The sequence below is a fragment of the Chiloscyllium punctatum genome, chromosome 17, assembly GCF_047496795.1.
Source record: "Chiloscyllium punctatum isolate Juve2018m chromosome 17, sChiPun1.3, whole genome shotgun sequence".
Taxonomy (NCBI): Eukaryota; Metazoa; Chordata; class Chondrichthyes; order Orectolobiformes; family Hemiscylliidae; genus Chiloscyllium; species Chiloscyllium punctatum.
Genome location: NC_092755.1, coordinates 1,324,381 through 1,331,044, shown reverse-complemented (window position 1 = coordinate 1,331,044; position 6,664 = coordinate 1,324,381).

Here is a 6,664-nt window from a genome sequence, read left to right as displayed (position 1 = left end):
TTGTCAGAGATTCCGGTCCTTCCCACGATTATTAAACCTCCTTTCCGTCCCTCCTCCCATTTCTCTGAGGCAATGCACAATCTATCACTCTCTTTCACATTCATACTATTCTGGCTGTGCTGCTGCTGCGGTCACTGTTATTGGGTGAACGTGCCCCAATCCCACCATCGGGGCCTTCAAACAAATTGATCCAATTGGATACCGCGGTTGTGAAATCAATCCCCATGTAGCAGCATTTACTGACATAGGCCAGAGACAATTGGAGCGTCAGGCTCATGGAAAATACCCAGGGCAGTTTTGGTGAAAAGACATTTTGTTGGAAAAGATCAGCTTTTATGGCTTTCCGCGTTGGTCTTGTGATAATTTCATAGGACCGATAATCCAGAGACCGAGGTAATTGTCTGGGTACCGGGGCTTGAATCCCACTATGCCATGATCGTCAAATTTGGATTCAAAACATATCTGCAAGGAAGAATCTAATGACTACTATAGATCCATTGACAATTATTGAAAAAAAAATCTATTTCACTGATGTCATTTCGGGATGGAATTTGCTATCCTTACTTGGTCTGGGCTGCATGTGACTTCAGACTCACAGCAATATGGTTGAATATCAACTGCCCTCTGGGGAATGTGGAATGGGTAATAAAAACTGCTCAGCCAGAATCGCCCTCATACTAATCCAGAAATTTTAAAACAAATGCTCATTAGGATCAAGCAAGAGGGTTGTGTGCAGTTTTGTAAGTCACATTATAGTAGGGATGTGATCACACTGAGAAAGTTGCAGGAGTTATTTACCGGGATACTGTTTGGGCTGAAGAGTTTCAGTTTTGAAGAAAAACAGGACAGAGTGGAGTGTTTGTCGCAGTGCAAAGGAGATGTAGACAAGACTTGATTGAGTTAGGGCATGGACAGGGTTGACTGAACGAGTTTCCCATTGATGGAGGGATCGATCAGCAGGGGCCAGAGACTTCAGAAGAAAGACAGAAAGGTTTGAGAAGTTGTGCGAAAAACCTTTATCAGCCAGTGGGTGGTTGGAATTTGGAATACACTGTCTGCATTTTTTAGAGCGGTAGAACCCCTTATAACCTGAATAAATATTCAGATGTGAGCTTGTGATGCCAAGACATATAAGGCTGTGGGGTAAGCATTCTGAAATGGGATTCAGTTCATTAGGCAGTTGTTTTTGACAAGTGTGGCCACATTGGGTTGAAGGGCCTCCTTTAACATTCTTGTTCTCTGTAGTACAATGGTTGGTGTCCCCGCCTGTCACAGGGCTCAATTTTCCGCTGGGGACAGTATAAGCGTTTTAAAACTGTCACTCCATTCCCAAGTGCGAGTATTGATACCTGTCCTTCCATTCTCGATGGGGCATATCACACGAAGGACAGTGCTGCCTGAATCAGTGTGGGAAAGGGCTGCAGCTCTCAGGGAGGCAGAGTATCAGTGAACGGCCAAACACGTGACTTCTGCAAACTTCACCTTGTTACTGTGTTGGAATGAATAGCATTTGACAGACTTGTTCCGGATTGAAGGATTTACTAGAAACAGGAAGCTGAGGAAGAAACAACATAAACGCATTCAAGTATGAGTGCAGAAACATTTCCCACAGCACGAATAAAATTGTAAAAGACAGAGTAGCGTTTCGATACATTGAATTTGGGTTCATTTGTTTTGATCAGTTTTACCAGGTTATAAAACCATGAAAAAATGATACAGCACTTGCTCATTTGATGGAACATTGTTTCAGTAATTCGCACTGCTGTTCAGAGGGAGGGTTAGGTTGATTTGCAAAGTTAAATTTCCCTTTCGTGTCCAGGGAGTGAATTTAGTAAGTTAGGTGAATTAGCCATGGGTAACGCGGGGATAAGGTCAGAAGTCACAGGACGTTAGGTTATACTCCAACAGGTTTATTTGAAATCAAAAGGGGGAGGGATTCCCCTTCTTCAGGTGAAGTATAAGGAAATGGGAAGGGGAACTAGGTCTGAGTGAGATGCTCTTCAGAGAGTCAACACCGGTTCGATTGACTGAAATGTTCTTTCTGCACTGTAGGATTCTGTGATTCTATGAATTGATAATGACGGTGTTTACTGGGGCGTAAAGCCATTAGATAAGATGCTGATGGGGGTGTACTGAGGATGAGATTTTATTCACTTGTGCTCTTGGAAAATTGAGAAGAGTTATCCCTGAACCAAGGAACACTTAATGGGGTTTTTTCAGGTTATGAAATGTTTGGACAGAGTAAATAGGAGGAAAATTCCCACTTTTAAGTAAGTAAACATCTAGATGTCAGGCATTCAATACCTTTGATAAAACCTTTGAAGGACAACGAAATGATGAGAACAGAATCGCTGTCACTCCGAGAATCTGTTTTTCAAAATACTTGGAAAGGCACATTTGATGACATACAAGGAATAAATTTCACAAGGAGAGAGACAGCGTGTGGCTCGGTAAAGATGCAGAGGTGGGGTGTAGTCGGTCGGAAGTTGCGGGGAAACAATGTCTAAGTTGATTGACATTAAATGTAAAGAAATTTCTTTAATGTGTGCAGCTGAAGAAGATTCGGTTCCAAAACTCTGCGTTTTAAAAGATTTGGCATAATGTTCACCTAAAGCATTGTAAATGGAACTGAGTGGAGTTCTATTTATTGTGAACGGAAGATATTACATAATGAATAGGAAGTGACCAGTTGCTTGGAGATCGACTTCCTGCTTTCATCACATGCGTTAAGGATGTGAGAACAAACACCATGATGTTTGGTCCATTTAATACTCAGTGAATCTGCCAAAGGAATGAGCAACAAAACTGGTGGGTTTTCTTTTGTACTTTAACCCTCTGTTTTTCTAAGCAGTATTTTCCTTAAGCTGAAATAAAGTCTGAGCAAATTTGAATACAACATTAATCGATCCAATGAGATATATCCAATTCACTTCTAATTATTACAATAAACATTGTGAGTTTGCAGCAAAATTAAAATGAAACGAACAAATCAGCTTTTCTTGCGATTTAATCCAATTCAGGTTCAGCCATACGAGAAAGGACATTGAGCGACAACATCACCTTTATTTCAATTACCATGGCTGCTTCTTCACGTGAGAGAGAAAGTGACTGAAAAAATTATGTGCCAAAATTAGGTGTAAATATGACGGAAAATTCTTGTCCTGTTTCATTCTGACTCAGTTCTGACTCAGTATGTATCAATGACAGCAATTCATTCTGACCAGCATGGCTATTTATTGGAATTTGCTATTATTATAATTCTAGTGAAAGCAGAAACACAATGGCGTGGATTCGATTCCGCTCTGGAACTTTCTCATCAATGACTTTCACTACATGTAACCTGATGAGGTCACATGTTACCCCTCTACAAAATGTGCAGAAGAGACCGAGAGATTATGGTGGTGGGATATTACACCGCTGTACTCCACATTCACGGGTTCGAGTCACACTCTGGTTGCTAACTTTACACGCCGCACTCGCAGTTTTTCTTTGCACATCACACCTCTGGTATACACTGGATCGAGAAACTTGTTCTTGCCCTTCACTGCACGAGAGATTCAGGAATAATCGACATCACATTAAAGTCGAAATGAAGAGTGAGAGCAGTCATTCTATTCAATTGTAGATGAAATTGGTGTAATGAGAAGGAACGCATTTTTCTTTCCGTCCTACACTCCATCTTGTCTTTCTATGAATTCCCATCGAAAGAAAGAGAAAAAGAAAACAAGAGATTGGGAGCACAAGATTATCAAGTGGGGTTGTTCATGAGTATTTTAACCTAACACTTCACACAAAGATTTGATCAGTATTGCAAACAGTCACTCGGAATTGGAACCGCAGAAAATTTCTCCAATGAAACGAACCTTTCATTCTTTCACCAATTTCTGCTGTGTGTGAATTATGCAACGATAGATCATCCAACGTGATCGCTGACTGAGAGCGTGCCAACTGTATAAGATCTAGCAACTTCCTTCAGCAATCACAGCTTCTGTACACAGCCACCTGTGCTGGGCCCAGTGTCATTTGTTGCCCCAGGTCACAGCACATTTCTTTTTCCTGTGTTTATGAGCTTTGTTCATAATCTGTCTGATCTCTTTAATAAACTTTTCCTGTCACTTCATCCCATCCCCTCACAATTTTGAACTTATGAATAAAATAAGGCGTTAGATGAAATGTTAAACCAAGTGGAAGTATGCTATTTAGCCCAAGGAGTCTGCTCAACCATTCAACGAACTCATGGTTGATCTGATTTGGAGATGCCGGTGTTGAACTAAGTAAAATATCACACAACACGAGGTTAGAGTCCAGCAGGTTTACGTGGAAGCTCGAGCTTTCTGAGCGATGCTCCTTCATCAGGTGATAGTCACCTGACTATCACCTGATGAAGGAGTGTCGCTCCGAAAGCTAATGTGCTTCCAATTAAACCTGTTGGACTATAACCTAGTGTTGTGTGATTCTTCACATAGTTGGTCTGATAATCTTGAATTCCTTTCTGCTCATTTAGCTCGAAAAGTTTCATCATCTTTCTGATTAACTATCTGGCACAGTTTGAAAATACCCAACCACACAGTCTCAACAGCGGTTACTGGAAAATGCCACAGTTTCTTAGACCCCTGAGCAAAGAACTTACTCCTCATTTCTGAATTAAATGGGCAATATCTAATTCTGAGATTATGTCCTCTTGTGCTCTCTTCAGAGCATAGGTCAAGCCAAATGCTCGTATCTACCCTGTCAAGATCCTACGACTATTGAACATTTATAATTGTTACTATGTAATTATAAATTTCCCCGACTCCTCCTTTGTTTGAAGGAGAATAATCCCATCCTAACCAATCATTCCACGAAGTTCTACTGTATTGAGAGTTAGCAACATGTTAGTAAGTCTGCGCTGCCCCTTATAGCATCCTTACATATTATTAAGACAGGTGGAGAAATTTCAGTGAGGAAACGGGTTGAAATTTCAGGCGCAGACGGGAATTGAAACTTGAAATCAGAAAGCGATTAGAATCGGATTGACCCCCAGAAGGACTAAATACAGCAAAGATATCTCTGACAAATCAGAATCTAATCATGTTCGATTGACATTCAATGGCTTCAATGTTACTGAATTCCTCCGTGTAGTCGTCCTCCGAGCTAGTATTTAGGAAAAATGGAACCTGACCGCCCGTATAAAGAAGTCGACGACAAAAACCTGTCCGGGGGTCAACTTTGTTTGATTATTAACTCAACTCTTGTCTCCGTGAAGCCTACATCGTCCGCAACGCACAAATTAGATGTTTAGCAGAACTCTCTCCATTTGCCGAGGTGGGTGCAGCTTCAACACCACTGAAGGAACTGGACACCCTCCACGACAATGCAGTCACTTAACTGTATATTGTTCAACACCTGACTATTTATTCCCTTAACTGTTAAGGCACAATTGAAGCAATGTGCACCACATAGAAGATTCACTGGAGTTAGTTATCGAGGCTTTGTTGACAGAACCTTCAAAGCTCAAAAGCTGTACCGACCATAAGGACAAGTTAGAAGATGCACTGAACCTTCACCATTTGCAAATTAGCGTCCAAGGCTCATACCAGCATGATTTGGAGAGGAATCAGTGGTAAATTCATTGAGTGGTGAAGTAATTTGATGGGCAAAGATTTATACTTCAGCCCTCTATCTTTCATCTTTCAATGTTTAAAAAAATAGATTATTGCATGGACTAGACTTGTGCTCGTTCCTTTAGTTGTTTTCTAAACTGGCGGTTGCTAAAGATCGAATATCATCCTCAGTCTGTGGTCAACAATCGAAAATATCCAAAACCCTCTCGAACAACTGATCTCCCTGTCCCTGTCTTCAGGGATCTGTGAATGCCCATTCCAAGATCTCTTTGTTCCTGTTCACCAATCAGAATCCTCACTGTTATTGTTACAACTCCCCAAATTCACCACCACTCATTGGTCTGGATTCAATTCCATTCACCATTTTGCCTTTCCACATGATGTATACATCCCTGCGGTCCCTGACATTATTCATCAGAGTCAACCACACGACTATGTATCGTCAGTAAACTTCTAAATCATGACTTCTAATAAAAAAGTTTGAATTATTGATCTACATCAGGAAACAGTGGTACTTCACTGGGAAAAAGCATCCAAACATGGTTCCTTTCTGCCTGGGATGAACAACTCCAAGGGTTGCTAGCCCAGTATCTCGCCACTACATTTGCAGATGACACAAAGATTGGTGGAGTAGCCAGAAAACATAGAGGACAGTCAAAGAATGAAGAGGAATATAGATAGACAGAAGAGTTGAGCAGAGAAGTGGCAAATGGTGTTCCATCCAAGCAAATGTGAGGTGACGATTTAGGGAAGTCTAATTCCAGAGCCAAGTATACAGTAAATGGAAGAGCTTGGGTAAACTTGATGAGAAGAGAGATCTGGGAGTTCAGGTCCTTTGTACCCTGAAGGTGACTGCACAGGTGGATAGAGTGGTCAAGAAGGCATATGGCATGCTTGCCTTCACCGGATAGGGCATTGAGTATAAGAGCAGGCAAGCCCTGCTAAAATTGTACAAGAGTTTGTTTCGGCCGCGTTTAGAATACTCTGTGCAGTTCTGGTCGCCAAAGTACCAAAATTATGTGGACGTTTAGGAGAGAATGCGGAGAAGGTTTACGCAGATG